Source organism: Delphinapterus leucas, chromosome 9 (assembly GCF_059928025.1).
Source record: "Delphinapterus leucas isolate spDelLeu-1000000601 "Yukka" chromosome 9, BTC_Dleu_Yukka2, whole genome shotgun sequence".
Taxonomy (NCBI): Eukaryota; Metazoa; Chordata; class Mammalia; order Artiodactyla; family Monodontidae; genus Delphinapterus; species Delphinapterus leucas.
The window spans coordinates 95,331,222-95,350,619 of record NC_143137.1 but is presented as its reverse complement, the minus strand read 5'-3'; positions in this window follow the sequence as shown (position 1 = coordinate 95,350,619).

Below are 19,398 nucleotides of genomic sequence, written 5' to 3'. Positions count from 1 at the left end.
TTATGGCTGTTACTGAAAAGACACTTATTTGATTGCTATCTGTCAGGTGCAGTCTGGTGGTTACGTTTACAAAGAGGACATTAATATAGAAGGAAATAAAGGGAATTCTGATCATGGGAGTCCCATGAATCTCTTGATACACCATCGTGATAAGATAGACAACAGTCACACTACTACAAACCTAAGGTGTTTAAGGTTAAATATTTGTTTGAATATATTGAAAAAGAATTATATAAAATAATAGGCTTTACTTTTAAATATAAATGGCCCCCACATTAGCAGTATTTGGATTATGAATACTACTTTTCCCATTCCTTTTGCAAGTGGGAAGGGACAGCTGCATTATTACGTCTCTCTCGTGAAACAGTGGCAGGGAGATTCCATGCCTGTTTCATGACACAGTTGTAATTAAAAAGAAATTTTTATGTCCGTATTGTGCTAGGTGTTTCATGAATGTGCAGTGAGGACAAATTAGCAAAGTAGGTACGTATTCACATTTAAAAAATTGGGAATTGAGTCTTAAAGCTGAAGTATTAACTTGTGCTAAGTGTAGGAGCCATTATTAGAACGTGATTTTGTGTTCTCACAGCCTGGCCTTTCCACTGAGCCAGCCCCTCTTCTGTGAGTAGGGAAACTTCAATTTCCAGCCACAATGTTGAGAAGGTGGAACTTGATTGTCGGGGCCCATGAAATGAAATGCAAAATTAAGTGTATGGGGGGGGCGTTTCTCCTGGGAGAGATTCTATTACTAACTCAACACATTTCCTAGGGGAAAAGGCTGTGATTGGGGCTCCAAGTTAGTGTGGAGAGGTAGATTTAACTTTCACTGGAGCAGAAATTGTCAAGTGTTAGAAATTGGGCTTAGGCCTTTTCAAGCACCTATTAAAGTACTAATTACTTGGTACTATTATGTACCAAGCATTATAACAGTTATCGGTATAAAAGATGACTAATTGCTCTTTGGTCTAAGGGATTCATCGTCTGAAATGGAAGGAAACAATTGAAGTATAATTAATTTACTAAATTTTCTAAAAGAGTTACGTTTAAAAGACTGGGAACAGAGTAAGGGAGTAATTCATGCTGTGGGGACAGGAAGTCAGAGAGGCAGTGATCTCTGAGGGTTTGGGTGTGAGACTCAACAGGAAGTGTACAGGGAGTGGATTGGAAAGGTACAGAAGTGTGACTGTGAGGGCCTGTTCAGAGACAGGGCTCATGTGGACAGTTTATAAAACTGGAAGTGAAGTAGAAAAGCAGGCAAAGTTCTCTGAAGAGTTTGGCATTAGAGAGCCATTGGCCATTTTTAAGAAAGGATGGGTCATGATCAAATCTCTTAGTAAAACAAAGACCTGTAGTGTGGAGGAAGAATTAATGGAAGGAAAGATAGGATTATAATGATAGCTAGTACAATATGGTGGAATGTAGTATATGCTGGGTGTGTTCAAGGCAGAATTGATGTGATACTCATTCATTTAATAAACATTTATCAAGTTCCTGTCATGTCAAACACAGTTTGCCATAGAGCAATATAGTTGCAGGTATCAAACAGGAAATATTACTGATACTAAAAGTGAAACCAAGCTGAATCACTTCCAAATGAGGGGCAAGGGTGGAGAATACATGTGGTCCATATAAGAGAAGACAAGTCAAAAGAATTCTCAAGGGAAGCATAAAAACCAGAAAGTACAACATAAGAGAGCTGTAAGACCAAGAAAGATATAAAACAGCTTTGGAGAAGCTATAATTTCCCTAATTAATTATAGGGAAATATACAATAGCTAGATACTATTTTGATAAGTTTAGACATCTCAGTGAAACAGATGATATCCTTAGGAAATATGAGTTAAAATTGAGGAAGAACTAGAAAACCTATTTAACCCATAGTCCTTGAGAAGATTGTTCAAGTAGTTAATTAACGACCTCCAAAAAATGTCCAGGTCCAATTAACTTCTTTAGGTAAGTTTTTGCTTACGTTTAAATATCAAATAATCTCCTTGCTCTAAAAAATAAATAATGTGGGCAAACTGAATCTGACACATAAGTATCATGCCAATTCTGCCCTAAACAACTTGGGGTGATGAAAATGTTTTGGAACTATATGATAGAGATGGTAGTTACACAACATTACGAATGTACTAAAGCCACTGAATTTTTCGCTTTAAGTCAGTTAATTTTATGTTTTGTGGATTTCACCTCAATTAAAAAAAAACAGTACCCCTAAGTGTGGTGGAAATAGTTAGCATGGTAAGATGTGATGTTCCATTTACTCGCCCTCCCCTCCCCCCAAATGAGAACTTGGGCTGCTCCTGCTTGAGGACAGGGTCCTGTGAAGGTGTGCAGCCTGGGAGCTGTATCTTAATTTGTGTAATTGCAAGCTGGTTGTCTCAGATCATTACTGTATTGGGAATGTTTTCAAATTCATTTTGTGGAATATAAGCATGATTCTGATACTAAAACAAGATATCCTAAAAAAGAAAGCTGCCTGAAAATTTCAATCCCAGGCAAAGAACACCTCACCCTGTGGGAATCTTGTTTGCCAGAGGATAAAAGACAGAGACGATCCCCCCAACTTAAATATTAGGGACTTGGGGATTAATCTCCATGCTGCAATAAAATTGGAGGCAGGAGGCTTACTTTGAGGTAAATAGGTAACCCCAGGACTCCTCACTGCATGAAACCGGAATCTTGGAAAGGCTGGAGTCCCTGAGAAAAAGGATCTTGTAAACACTGCCCAGGGTGACAGCAAGGAAATGTGACTCCAGTGGCTCTGAGTGGAAGAAAAGGAGCCTGAGGGATGTCAAGTCCGGACTGTGCTCTGCTAGGAGCGTCATGGGGAAGGCCCAGGTGTGTGAAATTAGTATAAAAATGGATCCCAGGTAAGTACTATCGTTCAGATACCTCACAGAAACACTCATGGCATCATTCGTGACTTGTGGGACACTTCAGTTTCCCAAGCTTCACAGAGTCCAATGGAAATGAAGCTTTGCTTGGATGGGCTTTCAGTGAGACATTGTGAAATCATGTGAGGAAATCTTCCACCGCCAGTGAGTCAGCAGCACAAAGTTCCTCAACAACTTAAGATCATAGTGAAATAATCTGATAAATAATATAAAGTAAATATGGAGGGTTTGACGTGTTCCCCACATATATTATTAAAAAAAAAAGAGGAATGAGTCAAAGAGGCAGATAGAGGCTAAAGTATCATCTGTGACAAAACACTGTGTGTAGCTAAGATGGAGGATGTGGTTTATATCTGCAGAAAGTGGGCTAAACCCCAGAATTAGGCAGATGCTACCCACCCAGGCACAAGTAGTGCTGGGCGTGTGATGGGAGAGCATGTCTGGTGCAGAGGACACCTCACTTGTGGGGAGCTTGTTCCCAAGAGGAAAAGGGCAGAGCTGAGCAGAGCATCCCAGGTGGTCCAATAAATGACTCTGTGTCCCCAGAAGGGGAGAAGGGCCAGGAGTGCACTGTGGGGAAGACCTCCCCCGACCTGGCATCGTGGAATCAGAAATCCGTCTCCATATAAATAAAAAATGTTTTAAGAAGGTAAAGTATAGAAACCATAAGGAGAGAATACAGGCAATCGGGAGTTCTAGTAATAGAAAAAGCCTCACTAAAATGAGAAGTTCAGAAAAAAACTTCAAAAACGTCAATCAGACAAAACTAAAGAAAAGATTCTGAACTGAAACATAGCTCTTAATAAATTTCCCAGAATGCAGCAAAGAAATAAAAGGATGGGAAATCCGAGAGGCTGAGACCTGGAGGACAAATAGTGAGGTCCACAAAGGTCACAGCAGACAGCAGGAGCCAGCACACTGCACCTGGTCCAAGTTCTCCCTGCCTTTGCCTGCCTGTCCTGTAGGGGCTGGAAGCAGCCACATCCTTGCTCTCTTAGCCTGAAATCCTTGCCAGTGAGACCCGGGGCAAGTCTGTTAGTTCTGCCTCCTCTTCCTTCCATCTTTTTCCTGATTTGACGTGGGCAATGGCCAGGCTTGCCCCGAGGAGGAATGCTAGCTAGTGCGCCAAGGAAACAGTAGAGTCGGGGAAATCACCATTTTGTGACAGAATAAATGATTTTATAAGGATGAGAGGAAGGCCGAGGGAACGTCACAGACTCTGGTGGTGACGTCAGCTTCCCTCAGGACTTCTTGCTGAGAGAAAATATAAAACCCCGATTTATTTAAGCCACTGGAGTTGGCTTTTCCTTTCGTGTATTAGGAAATATTTCTAACTGCCATTATGGTTTTTTGTCCCCAAAAGGAAGAATAGACAAAATGGGAGAGAAGCAATAAATACAGTTTTCAAATGTACAGAAAAACAATTAGAATAGAGTATGAGCATTCATATACCCATCACCTCAGTTAAACAGGCGTTATTATTTTGCCCTATTTAAGTTTTTCTTTTGCTGAAATATTTTAAAATAAATTACAGACACCATGATGTTTTTACCTATACCTCCCTCAGTATTCAGTTCCAGAAAGAACATTTTTTTGCACAACCATGATTCCATGAGCACACCTAAGAAAATTAGCAATAATTCTGAACATCACCTAATGCCCAGTTCATATTCTGATGTCAGGGGTTCTGTCTAACCAGGATCCAGTCAAACACTAGGCATTACTTTTGGCTTTAATATTTCATAATTCTATTTTGCTTTAACACATAATCTCACTCTTTCATGACTTTGGCTTTTGAAGATACCAGGACTGTTGTCTTACAGGATATCCTATATTCTTGATTTATCTAATTGTTTCTGGTGGTAAATTTTATTTCCTGTAAACTGGAAATGAGATCTAAAAGCTGGATTAAATATTTTATAGGTGATACTGTATTCTTCATTTGCATTACACCAGGGGTCATATCATATCTGGTTGTTCCACTGTTAGTAATGTTAAGTATTGTCCCTTTGAATAAAGTGGTGACAGCCAGAACTTTCCATTGTAAAGTGATGTTTTTCCCCTTGGGACTAGTAAATTAACTATGAAATAATACTTTTGCACTGTGTGAATATTCAGTTCCCCATTGTCCTTTCACCTAATGATTTTAGCATGTATTAATCATTATAACCTTGAATCAGTTATTTCGTTCAGAGTGACAAAATGGTGATTTTCCCACTTCTACCATTTCCTTTACACTTATTAGGTATCATTCTTCTATAAGGGTCCCGAAAATCTTTCCCTATGAGCTGGGGCCATTTGGTTGCTCTGAAATATAGTTTCTTCTTGAATGTCAGGGTATCCTTAATTCCTTTTCTCTAATTAATGGTTCTCAGAGTATGGGATTGGTATAATAGTCACCTTCAATAACAGCAATGAAATTTTTGGAGGGAGATTCTATTTTGTGAGTACCATATTGGACTCATGAATTATTATATATTTAAATGTGCCCAAATCAATTACACTTCTTTTTTGTTATAATAATTTATTTCATTTTATTTTATTTTTTACTAATGATACCGAAAATTGGCCTCTGTATGCCAGCACCAAATTGAATCTCGGAGACAGAGTTTGGATGAAGTAGAAAGGAATAACTTTATTGCTTTTCCAGGCAAAGGCGGGCTAATGCCCTCAAAACAGTGTGTCCCAAGCCAGGGGGGTTTGTGGGGAGTATTATAGTCAAGGAGCAGGGCTGCTGATAAGGATCAGGGTGCTTGCAAGGCCTGCATTCCTTCAATCCAGAGGTCATCTGGCTTCAGGTGGTTTTGTGATGGGCTTCTGTGACCTTCTCTCTGGAATGAAGAACGCTTCATTAAGTAGGTAACATCTTCCATTTGGTGGGGGGTTTAGTTCTGCAGAAGAGCTCAAAGATAGTGTTAGGTATCCATGAGGTAGTGTTAGGTATTCCTTGAGGAGGAACCAGGACCCTGTCCCAAAGGTATCCTTGAGGTAATGTTAGGTATCCCTTGAGGAGGAACCAGGACCCTGTCCCAAAGGTATCCTTGAGGTAGTGTTAGGTATCCCTTGAGGAGGAACCAGGACCCTGTCCCAAAGGTATCCTTGAGGTAGTGTTAGGTATCCCTTGAGGAGGAACCAGGACCCTGCCCCAAGGCTGCACTCTTGTTTCTTGACTGCTCCTCCCTTGTCTCCTCAACCCCTCACTACTCTGATTGACAACTATTTGAACCTGCCCTTTGGAACTCAGGGAAGGTCATGAAGGCTGAGGAAAGCCTACTTCATACAAATAAGAAACAGGGGACGTGGAAAGACTTGTGCAGGGGATATGGAAAGACTTTTGTGCCCAGGAGCCCCACAGGCTCCTGATCAGTTTCACTAAGACTTTATGTTTTTTTAGAGAAATTTTAGGTTCACAGCAAAATTGAGAGGGTAAAGATACAGAGATCAATAAAGTACAGAGATTTCCCATAGCTGGCTGACCCTTGAACAATGCAGGGGTTTGGGTGCTGAGCCCCAAGCAATCAAAAATCCACGTATAACTTTATAGTCAGCACTCTGTATAGGCAGTTCCACATCCAAGGATTCAAGCGATTGCAGATCGTGTAGTACTGCAGTTCCTATTTATTGAAAAAAATCTGCATATAAGTGGACCCGTGCAGTTCAAACCTGTGTTGTTCAAGGATTAACATACTCTCTGACCTCCATATGCACAGCCCCCCCATTATCATCCCCCACCAGTGTGGTACATCTGCTACAATTAATGAACCTACAGTGACGTGTCATAATCGCCCAAAGTCCATAGTTCATGTTACTGTTCACTCTTGGTGTTGCACATTTTATGGGTTTGGACAAATGTATCATGACATGTATTCATCATTATGGTATCAAAGAGTGTTTTCAGTGCCCTAAAAATCCTCTGTGCCTCACCTATTCATTCCTCCTTCCAACCTCCCCCAAACTCTTGGCAACCATTGATCTTTTTACTGCTTACATAGCTTTGCCTTTTCCAGAATGTTATATAATTGGAATCATCCAGGCTTTTCAGACTGGCTCCTTTCACATAGTATTAGGCATATAAGGTTCCTCCCTGTCTTTTCATGAGTTGATAGCGGGTTTCTTTTCAGTGCTGAATAATATTCCATTGTCTGGATATACCACAGTTTATCCATTCATCTAGAGAAGGCCCTCTTCATTGCTTACCACTTTTGGCAATTATGAACTGAGCTGCTATAAACATCCATGTGTGGGTTTTTGTATGGACATAAATTTTCAACTCTTTTTGGCAAATACCAAAGAGTGTGATTGGTTCTCCCTTCAGGTCCATTAATATTTGCTTTGTATGTTTAGGTGACCCTATGTTGGGTGCATAAATATTTGCAAATGTCATATCCTCTTGATATAATTATCATTATATAATGATTTTCTTTGTATCTTTTTACAGTCTTTGGCTTAAAGTTTATTTTGTCTTTTATGAGTATAGCTACCCTTGCTTTCTTTCATTTCCATTGGCATGGAATATATTTTTCCATGTCTTTACTTTCATTCTCTGTGTGTACTTAAAGCTGAACTGTGTCTCCTGTAGACAGCAAATAGTTTGGTCTCGATTTTCTGTTTGTTTGTTTGCTTTTATCCATTCAGCCACTGTATATATTTTAATTGGAGAATTTAGTACATTTATATTTAAAGTAATTATTATTAGGTATGGACTTAACTATTTCCATTTTGTTAATTTTTCTGACTGTAATTCCTTTTTCCTTTCTTCTTTCTTTGCTCTCTTCCTTTGTGATTGGTTGATTTTCTGTAGTAGTGTGCTTAGATTCCTTTCTCTTTATCATTTGTGTATCTAGTCTAGGTTTTTGCTTTGTGAATACTACACTGTTTTGATCACTGTAGCTTTTTTTTTTTTTGCGGTACGTGGACCTCTCACTGTTGTGGCCTCTCCCATTGCGGAGCACAGGCTCCAGACGCGCAGGCTCAGCAGCCATGGCTCACGGGCCTAGCCACTCCACGGCATGTGGGATCTTCCTGACCCGGGTCACGAACCTGTGTCCCCTGCATCGGCAGGCAAACTCTCAACCACTGTGCCACCAGGGAAGCCCTACTGTAGCTTTATAATAAGTGTTGAAGTCAGGTAGTTTCAGTCCTCCAACTTTATTCTTCTTTAATATTTTGTTGTCTATTCTAGATCTTTTGCCTCTCTATATAAACTTTAGAATTGATTGTTGATATATGCAAAATAACTTGCTGGGATTTTGAATGAGATTGCATTAAATCTATAGATCAAGTTGAGATAAACTGATACCTTGACAATATTGAGTCTTCCTATCTATAAATATGGAACATCCCTCCATTTATTTAGATCTTTGATTTCATTCGTCAGTTTTGTAGTTTTCCTCATATAGATCTTATGCATTTTTTGTTAGATTTATACCTGAGTATTTAATTTTGGTGGGTGCTAATGTAAATGGTATTGTTTTTAATTTCAAATTCTACTTGTTCATTGATGATATATAAGAAAGTGAATGACTTTTGTATATTAAAGTGTATCCTGACGTCTTGCTATAATCATTTATTATTTCCAGGAGATTTTTTTTTTTTTTTTTTTGCTAATCCTTTCAAATATTCTACATAGATGATCATGTCATCTGAGAAACAGGACAGTTTTATTTCTTCCTTCCCAGTCTGTATACCTTTTATTACCTTTTCTTATTTTATTGCATGAGCTAGGACTTCCAGTATGACATTGAAAAGAAGAGGATATATCCTTGGCTTGTTCCTGATCTTAGTGGGAACATTTTGAGTTTCTCATTATTAACTATGATGTTTGCTGTGGGAGTTTTTGGCTTTTCTTTATCAAGTTGAGAAAGCTTCCCTCTGTTCCTAGTTTACTGAGAGTTTTTATCATAAATGGGTGTTAGATTTTGTTAAATGCTTTTTCTGCACTTATTGATATAACCATGTGATTTTTCTTTTTTAGTGTATTGATAGATTATATTAATTGATTTTTGAATGGTGAACAAGCCTTGCACACCTGGGATAAATCCCACTTGGTCATTGTGTGTAATTCTTTTTAGATGTTGTTGGACTCAATTTGCTAATTTTTTTGAGGATATTTGCATTTGTGTTCATGAGAAATATTGGTTTGCGGTTTTCCTTATAATGTCTTTGTCTTTGTTTGGTATTAGGATAAAGGTGGCCTCATATAATGAGTTAGGAATTGTTCCATCTGCTTCTATCCTCTGAAAGACTGTAGAGAATTAGCATAATTTCTTCTGTCAGTGTTTGATAGAATTCACCAGTAAACCCATCTGGGGTGGGTGTTTTCTGTTTTGGGAGGTTATTAATTCTTGAAGCAATTTATTTTATATACATATGCCTATACATGTTATCTGTTCTTCTTGTGAGAATTTTGACAGATTGCATCTTTCAAGGAATACTCTATTTCATTTAGGTTATCACATTTGTGCCATAGAGTTGTTCACTGTGTTCATTTCTTACCTTTATGTCCATGGGTTCTGTAGTAATGTCTCCTCTTTCATCTCTGATATTAATTTGTGAACTCCTCCATTTTTTCTTAGTTAACCTGGCTAGAGGGATTGATTTTGTTGATCTTTTCAAAGAATCAGATTTTGGTTTTACTGATTTTTCTCTGTTGATTTCCTGTTTTCACTGTCATTGATTTCTGCTCTATTCTTATTTTTATTATTCTTTTTTAAATAGAAATTTAAATTTTGAGATCATTATAGATTCATGTGCTGTTGTAAGAAATAATACAGACAGAATCCATGTACCCTTTACACAGTTCCCCCAATACTGTAGTAACATCTTGCAAAACTATAGTGCAATAGCATAGTAAAATATAGAACATATCCATCACCACAGGATTTCTCATGATGCCCTCTTATTATGCTTTTTGATGCTTAAGTTGTTCAAACTTTGGCCAGTAGGAACCCTTTTGACTTCCCTGTGTCTTTTTGATGTAATTACATTATCTTCATTTTCTTGCTTTCTGGCAGAACGAGATGTCTCAAAATTACCTGTACTATTTTACCAGAGACCTGGAATCAGCTATTTCTTCAAGGAACCTTTAATAACCAATGGCATTTCAAAACAATATTCTGATGGCCAGGGCATCATTTATCCTGGGCACTTTCAAAGCATAAAGATGAAAATGTTTACATATTTCAAAGTAATTATATTGATGTCATCAAATTAAATCAACATTATAAGATTTTACTTAATATTAATTTCAAACTCTTTTCTCCTGCTCTGAAGATCTTTTCTTCCTAACAAGATTGTGTATTTGACTTATGCTACAATATACATTAAAAATTTCAAAATTCTATTATTACTGATTATAATAAAGTCACTAAATAAATGTGAATATTTCTTTGTAGTTCTTGTCCTTATAGCCTATTAAAGAGATATGGTTAAAGTACTGTTGTAAAGTCATGTAACTATTTTTTTTCCTTGCAGTGTTATGTTACTAATTACATATCTAGTTAGGTTCACTAGTATCAGTTTACTATTGATTTTAGAGTTTTAAAAATTAATTTTATTCTTTAAAATATGTAAACTTATGTGGCTCAAAAGTGAAAACTATATAAATGTGTCATCAGAAAAATATTGTTTCTATCTCTTTCTCTCACATCATTTCCCTCCACCCCAATAGAAACCCATTTTTATTCATTTCATGTTTTTTTCCTTCCTTCATTCCTTCCTCCTCTTCTTCCTTGTCTCCCCTGTCCTCTCCCCTCAGTTCTCCTCCCCTTCCCCTCCCCTCCTTTCCATCCTTTCTCCCCTCTCTCCCTCCTTCTGCTATTTGGCTCTTGTTATTTTATTTTTTTAGCTTGAAATGATATAATCTGTTTCCCAACACTTATTTACAAGTAAATCAAGGAACTAATCATACTTTTTCCTTTCTTTTTTTCTCCTTTTTAAGTTGTGCCGTTTTTACTTTGTCAGATGGTTTAATGTCTACATACTGTTCTTTCACCCTTATTCTCACCTTTGTTTTAGTCTTAGATCTTCAGTTAAATATATTTAATGCTCACTACTAATTTCCTTTTACCAGTTTTTCCAAGTATGAGCTTCCTCAAAAGGAGCTCATGGGTCATATCCCCTGAGTTTTTGCATGTTCAAAACTATTTTTCTGTAGCTTTGATATGTGAAGGAAGGTTGCTTGGATATAAAAGCCTCATTTCACACTTTCTTTTCTTGTTTTATTGTAGGTGTTTCTCCATTATATTCCTGCGGTAAATGTTACTGTCAAGAAACCTGATGCCAACTTGATTTTCTTCCTTTGGTAAGTGATTTGGTCATTTTCCCTGGAGGTTCAGAAGATTTTTTCTATAAATTATAATAATTTCTTTGGTTATGACTTGGAGTCTGTTTTCATATATGTGCTATACCTTTTTAATATGTAGATTCGGTACTTCTATTTTTCAGGAAAGCTTTCTTAAATTATAGTTTTACGTATTCTAGTTCTTGTATTTCATTTTTCTTCTTCAGGTATTCTACTTATATTTGTGTTAGATTTGATTTGCATTCTTTTATCTCTGCTGTTTTCTTGGCTTTTCTCATTCCTACTTGTGATTTCTATTTGTGATGTCCCTTATGACATTTTTTTGGTCATCCTATTCTCCCTTAGGCACCTAGTAATTTAATCTTTATTTCTGAGATGTTTTGTCTTTTATCTCAAATTCTTAACCGAATTAGGTCAGTTCTTATTTTCATCTTATTGTTTATCTGCTTTCTGAGATGTTATTTAATACCTCCAATTGCTTATTTAATTATTCTTTCCAATCAGAAACATTACCCTTAGAAGTAACCATTATTCTGACCTGGATAGGTCTTATTTGTTTTGCATTCTATATAACAGAGTAATACATTATGTAGTCTTCTGTTTCTGCCTCTGTTACTCAATATTTTCTCCTCAGGATTCACTAATATTGTTGCGTGTAGTAGTAGTTATCTTTCATTTCTCTAGGGCTCTATTGTATGGACACAAGACTTACTTTCATTGTAATATTGATGAAAATTTGTTGTTTCTAGCCTTTAGTTATTATGCATAAAGTTGCTATGAATGTTGTTTTATGTGTATTTTATAGGACATATGCACTCATTTCTATTAGGTATATACCTAGAAGAGGAATTGCTGGGTTGCAGAGCATATGCATGTTTAGTTTTGCAAAGTACCACCAAGCATTTTTCCAAAGTGGTTATACACATTGACACTATTAGAAACAATGTAAGTGTCTTAATTATACCACATTACTATCAAGCACCCAGTATTTTCAGTCTTTTTGTCTTAGCCATTCTACTGAATGGAAAGTGTTAGCTCATTGGACTTTTAATTTGTAATTCTTCTTACTGATGATATTGAGCGACTTTTGTGCTTAATTTTGGCCACTTTAATATTCTTCTGTGGTAAAGTTCAAGTGTTTTGCCTATCATTTAATTGGCTTGTCTGTGTCTCCTTATTAATTTGTAGGAATTCTTTATATATTCTGAATATGAGTCTGTTGTTAAAGCATGTATTGCACATATCAACCCTCATTCTGTGGTTTTCTTTTTCACTGTCTTGTGGTGGTGTTTCATGAATGCATGTTCTGTTAATGATGTCCAATTTAATTATATTTTATTTTTTATTAGTAGTTTTTGTTGCATGCTTAAGAAATATTTGCCTACTCTTATGACGATGTTCTCCTGTATTATTCTCCTATATTTATTTTATAAGTTGCCTCAACTTTTATATTTAGGTTGGTATAAGGTAGGGGGTCAAGGTTTGTTTGTTTTTTCTGTATAGCTGTCCAACTGACCCAGCCCCATGTACCTTTTCCCACTGAATTGCAGTGGAGTTTTTCCCTCACAAATGAGATGCAGGAGACTTGTGCATCTGTTCTGAACTCTTATTTCTATTATATTGGTCTCTTTGTGTATTATAGTAACAGTACTGCATTGTCTTAATATCTGTGGTTTTTTAGTATGTTTTATATCTAGTGGATTAAATGCACTAGCTTTGTTCTACTTCTTCAGTATTTCCTTGGGCATTTTAGGTCCTTTGCACTTCCATATAAATCTTAGATTCAGCTTATCCATTTCTACCCAGCTCCCCAACAAAAAAGAAAAACGATTAGGATTTTATTGGAATTGCCCTGAATTTATAAATAAATTTTCGGAGAACTGATGTCTTAACAACATTGAACTTTCCAGTCAATGATTAGGGTACACCCTTCTATTTACTTAAGCCTATTAAAAAAATTCCCATTAATGCTTTGCAGTTTTCAGTGTAGACATTTTATACATCTTTCATTAGATTATTTAGAGATATGTATGTTTTGATGCTATGGTAAATGGTAATTCTAAATTTTATTTTTTGCTTGTTTGTCACTCTCATATAGAAATACAACTGATTTTTGTATAGTGACCCAGGACCCTTGATAAATTTCTTAATTATCAATAGTCTGTTTGTAGGTTTATTTGAATTTTGCTCATTTGTCTCATTTATTGATTTTTCTCATTTATTTTGTTAATGTCATTAATTACATTGGCTTTCATATGTTAAACTAGTCCTTTATTTCTGGAATAACCCCCTTTTGGTCAAGATGTATTATTCTTTTTTTTTTTTTTTTGCGGCACACGGGCTCAGTAGTTGTGGCTCATGGGCTCTAGAGTGCAGGCTCAGTAGTTGTGGTGCAGGGGCTTAGTTGCTCGCGGCATGTGTGATCGTCCTGGGCTCGAACCTGTGACCCCTGCATTGGCAGGTGGATTCTTAACCACTGTGCCACCAGGGAAGTCCTCCCACCCCAAATTTTTGTAAGTAATTTTTTCTCAAAACTGTATACACTAAGGAAAATAATTGTCCATAATCTAAAGATTAAGGATGGAATTCCTGAATGAGTTGTGTGTGTGTGTGTGTGTGTGTGTGTGTGTGTGTGTGTGTGGAGTGGGGACTAAAAGAGGGCAGAGGGCTGTGGTTCCTAAATCTCCAGCTCAGAAAAAAAAGGCAAGAGCCTCTGACACTTCTTATCCTGGGATATTTCACAGTGAATAAAGAAGGAAGAATTCTCAGTCAGTAGGACCCTTAGAAAATGAAAATGATGACAATAGTAATGATAATACTGGTAATACCAATATCGATATAACAAAAATGTCGTCTCTGGGCCTAATTTAATCACTTATAAAACAAAGAGAGTGAACTCAATAAATTATCTTTAACTTCAATTCTAGCTCCATTAGCTCCATTTTTTCCCCAGTTTTTCTTTCCTTTTTCCAAAAAAGACAAGTGTGGAGGTGGCTTAATGGTCTTACATAGGTCCCTGAGGATGTGCTAGTCGTTTCTGAGACCCTCTGGTGTGAAAGACAACTGTTCCCAGTGCCGAGAATGCAAAGGTGACACAAATTAGGCATAATGTGTAATTTATAAATTCCGGGCTGAATAAATCGGCATCAATTTGGTCATGAAGTCAGGATACTTAAGAATCGATTTGATACGTGGACATATTTTTGCAAATCTGGTGCAATGAAGAATGCTGGATAAAAAATGGACTTTGGAGATCATTTTTGCCCAACCCATCTCATCTCATAGGTAGAAACAGTTGAGGAACAGCTAGAATTCATGTTTGGTAATTACCAGCTCTTGCCACTGGGAGGCAGCACAAGGTAATGGTCAGACCTCACCTGGGAGGCAGGCAGGCCCTGATTTGATTCCTCATTTTGCTACTCTTGGCGTGAACCCTGAGCAAGTGACTTAACCTCACCAAGCTTTAGTTTCCTTATCTACAAAATAAGAATAGTATCTATTTTACAGGGTTGTTATGAGGATTAAAATGAAATAAGACACTGTATGGACAGCATTTAAAGCAGAATCTGACACATAATAAGGCCTAGTAACCAACAGTTCTTGCTAGTTGTCATACTTTTTGTATATTTTACATATGATTGCTTTGAATTTTCATGCTGATTATTTCTTTTTGGAATAATTTATACATTTATATTATATATACTACATATGCTACACACACACGTGTGTGTGCATGCACACACCCAAACTTTTGGAACCCTTTCTTTTGCATCATTCAACCCTTTATTACTTTGCACCTCAACTACGTTTCATTTTGAGAATTCCAATTCCTTCTGATTTTTGTTTGAATCCTAAAATAATTACTCCCCTTTCCTTAACTCCTGGTCATAATTCTGGCAATAATTCAGACATGGCAAGTAGAGGACCTTGGGAATGGCACTGCATGACCACACAGCTTCCAGAACAGGGTAGGTATTGTTAGGGGATCCTAACAATTTTAATGAGGGTCATTTTCAGTGTCTGTGTTGAAGAGTACACGGACTTGGGATACCTTTCCTGTATGTCTGTGGGTCTTTGGGGGTGGGGAGCGTGGAGTCGGGGGGAAGTTGGGACTTTTGTGGCAGGAAAGTTGTATGTGGGTCAGGGGAGTTACAATGCTGATGGTGAACAATTCAAAGATGTACAACTGGATCTTCGTCTCCAGATTCAAGACTGTTCATCTACACGTGTGCAGCTTGCCATCTGCTAACTAAATTCTGAGTTTTACCTCTGCCCAACCACAAGGGAGTGCGTGGGTTAGATGGCGGTGTGAGAGGAGAGATGCCACACGCATTAGAGTCACCCAGGTGGGGCAAGGGGAACTACACGGCATTCATTCCTAGAGATCTACTTCAGTTCTGATTGTAGGTAAAGTTCTGGCCTTTGTTTACCCTTTTTCCTTCTCACCTTAAATCCTTTCTTGAATCAAAGTGGTGATGCAAGTAAAATAAACTCCTATTAAATGTCCTGTGATTTTAATAACCATCAATTTATTATTTAAAGTCATGTATGACAAAAAGGAGTGAACCATACAATGTCACTAGCAGAGCATTTTTGGACGTGACGCGTGATTCCGTGTTCCGTACTTTACCACGGATAATGTGGAAGAAATGAAACTATTTGGCAAGAGGCAGAATTTGGAAGGGGGGAGCCATCTCACAGTATTTATATTCTTTGTGTCATTTTCAGACTTGATGTCTCTGTCATCAGTTCTAGTTTGTTCCATTATTAATGCCACCATCTGGTGAGATTCTAGCCCTCTTGGCATTTCTTCTGTTGAAGATTCTCATGATCCTAGTCTATAAAAGAAAAACAAATGGGCATAGTGTGAGTAAGGCCCAGAAAGTCAATTTACTTCTGCCCCCTAAAAGGGTGCCCATGCATTCTGTGTCCCTTTCTCTTTCAGTTTTGCACAATGTGTATTGGAGATAGGGAACATATATTCTGCCTGCATGATTTCTAGAACGTAGAACATTGTTTCAAAAGACAAAAATGTGACAGTAGAGCAAGGTTACAGCTCTAAAGAAAATTCTGCAGGAAGAAAATCAAATGGGAGAGGCTAATAAACCCTACTGATTTTTGAATTTCTGAGAACCGAGTGAGGTGATGGCTGGACCACAGCAGAGTGGTTGTTTTGTTTCCATATTTATCAAGGATGGTAGGGTGGGAGCCAAGCAGACTGGTGGATTGTAAAAGGTACATGAATGAAGAGGGAAAAACCGACACAAATAGGGTGATCAAAACAAATCTGGAATGTCAACCAGGAGTCCCTACCTAAAGTCAGGGAGCAGTGCGCTTAGAGGCAATGGAACTCCCAGGTGGGTCTGTTGGTGTTTCCTCAGTGGCACCGCTGGTCTCTGGGCAGCCATCATGTCATCCAGGTCGGTGACATTGCTGACGTCTGGTTCCTGGGCTGACGGGTCTCCTGGGGGAGAGGGCAGATGGTCCACCCGTGGTTGCTTCGTTTTCAGCTGGCTGCATAACCACAGTGTAATCACCTCTTGAGCCTTGGCTGGATGGAATAGTGCGTTCTTCCGTAAGCATGGGACTTAAGTCCTCAGGTGGCAAAGTGCGAGATAACGCTGAAAAAGAACAATGACAACAGCGAGTGAAACATGACTCTCTGTTAGATTACTTTCTTCATTCAGTTGCATTTATCCCATTCCTAAATCAAGGAAATTAAGTCAGAGAAAAGGGACAATGACAAGCTATTTTAGGAGAAGTCTGCTTTCACTAAAAATCACGCCTGACATAAAAAGATGCTCAACATTGCTAATTATTAGAGAAATGCAAATCAGAACTACAGCTTCAGCTCAAACCTGTCAGAATGGCTATCGTCTACAAATCATAAGTGCTGGAGAAGGTGTGGAGAAAAGGGGAGTCCTCCTGCACCGTTGGTGGGAATGTAATTGGTACAGCCACTATGGAGGATAGTATGGAGGTTCCTTAAAAAACTAACAATAAAGTTGCCATGTGATCCTGCAATCCCACTCCTGGGCATATACCTGGAAAAGATGAAAACTCTAATTCAAAAAGACACATGCACCTCAGTGGTCACTGCAGCTCTATTTACAATAGCCAAGAGACAGAAGCAACCTAAGCGTCCATCGACAGACGAATGGATGAAGAAGATGTATATACCTAATGGAATATTTCTCAGCCAGAAAAAAATGAAATATTGCCATGGGTGGACCTAGAGATTTATCATACTAAGTAAGTCAGACAGAGACAGACAAACATTACATGATTATCACTTATATGTGGAATCTAAAAAAAATGCAAATGAACCTATTTACAGAACAGAAACAGACTCACAGACATAGAAAACAAATTTATGTTTACCAAAGGGGAAAGGGAGGAGGGATAAATTAGGAGTATGGGATTAACAGACACACACTACTATATATAAATAGATAACGAACAAGGACCTACTGTATAGCACAGGGAACTATATTCAATATCTTGTAATAACCTGTAATGGAAAAGAATCTGAATATATATATAACTGAATCACTTTGCTGTACACTTGAAACTAACGCAATATTGTAAATCAACTATAGTTCAATAATAAAAAAATAATCATGCTTGCATCACATGGTCCAGTTAATGCAAGCCCTCCTCCATTTCCTTTTATAAGAATTGCTCTTGGCCTCTAAATGTTGATACAAGTGATCAGATAACCAGGTCTGGAAAATAATAAATTTACAAAATTTGTACATTGTAAGGTATTTGTTATGTTAAATCAAGGCAATGTCTTTCCATAAATACGGCACTTGTATTTGAATGTGTCCTGAGAGGGGAAATAATCTTTCCTATAACTAGAAATCAACAGAAATTCATGACAGTCAACCCAACATATTTAAATTTCAAGAAATTTCTTTTACCATGCTTGCTATTCCTTGCTCACATCTCTCCAAACAGTGGTTTAGATGACTGACGTGTTCTTTGCTTAGCCAGGGATGGGACAGTTGCAAGCCAGCAACACAGAGAATAAACTTTTCATTCAAGAAGAATCTTTTCATTAAGGAAGAAACAAAGTCATACTGAACAGATTTTCTTATCGATGAACTCCTAAGTCGGAAAGTATAGAAAAACATTTTTCAACTTCAGAATCATCATAGCAAAATACAAGCAAAATACATGCTAAGATGTCTGGCTGCCAAAAGTCACCTAGAGTATGAAAGCAACTGTGTTTTTAAGAACTCGAACGTGAATTCATTCGCTCTGAAAACGTCAGCTTCTCCAAAGGGTTTGCGGTGACTGGGAAAGAGAAAACTCAAATTCAAATTGGAAAGCAGCTCAATTCAGGTGCTGAGCTAGAAATAATATAGACATCAGGTGCGGGCTGGAGGGGTTGCTGCCCTGAGCTCTCCTGCTCCAGCATGATAATTAGTATTGTGTTTCATTCATAATGCCTGTGACTTCAGCCAGCTGCCGGCTGCAAACTGTCAGTTGCCATCTGCCTCTGAAAGGACTAAGCCACACACCGCTGCAGCAGCTGACCTTCAACACCCCCTGAAAGGGGCTCAGGGTGGAGCTCAGGAAGGAGGCACCCTGTGCTCGGGGGAAAAACCGGCAGAACAGGCCTTTAGATAGTTAGATATTTTCAGGAGAGGAATTTTTTTGGGGGGTGGGGGGAGGTGTGAATCTTTCTTTTTTAAAAAAATTTTTATTGGAGTAGAGTTGATTTACAGTGTTGTGTTACTTGCTGCTGTACAGCGCGGTGAATCAGCTGTACTTGTACATATAGCCACTCTGTTTTAGATTCTTTTCCCATATAGGTTATCACAGAGCAGGAGAGGATTTTATGAGCCCAATTCTTGCATCTTCTCATATCTAGAAAAGCACTAAAATCTTTCGCGGTGAATCTGTTCCTCGCGACCAGCAGCAAGCCTCTGTGAAAGCATGTGTGCGCGCCCCCCTTCACTAAGACCGTATATAACACTGACCTTCCCCCCTACCCCTTTGGAGCAGTTTCTCGGAGCTCTCTGAGATGCTGTCTCCGGGGCTATGGTCCTCATTTTGCCCCAAGTAAAACTTAACTCAGAACTCTCACGTTGTGCTTTTTCTTTTCAGTTGACACAGCCCAGGCAATCATTCATCACCCACCTTTCCCGCCATCTTTCCTTAGTGAGGCATGGGGGAACCATCCCCAAATTT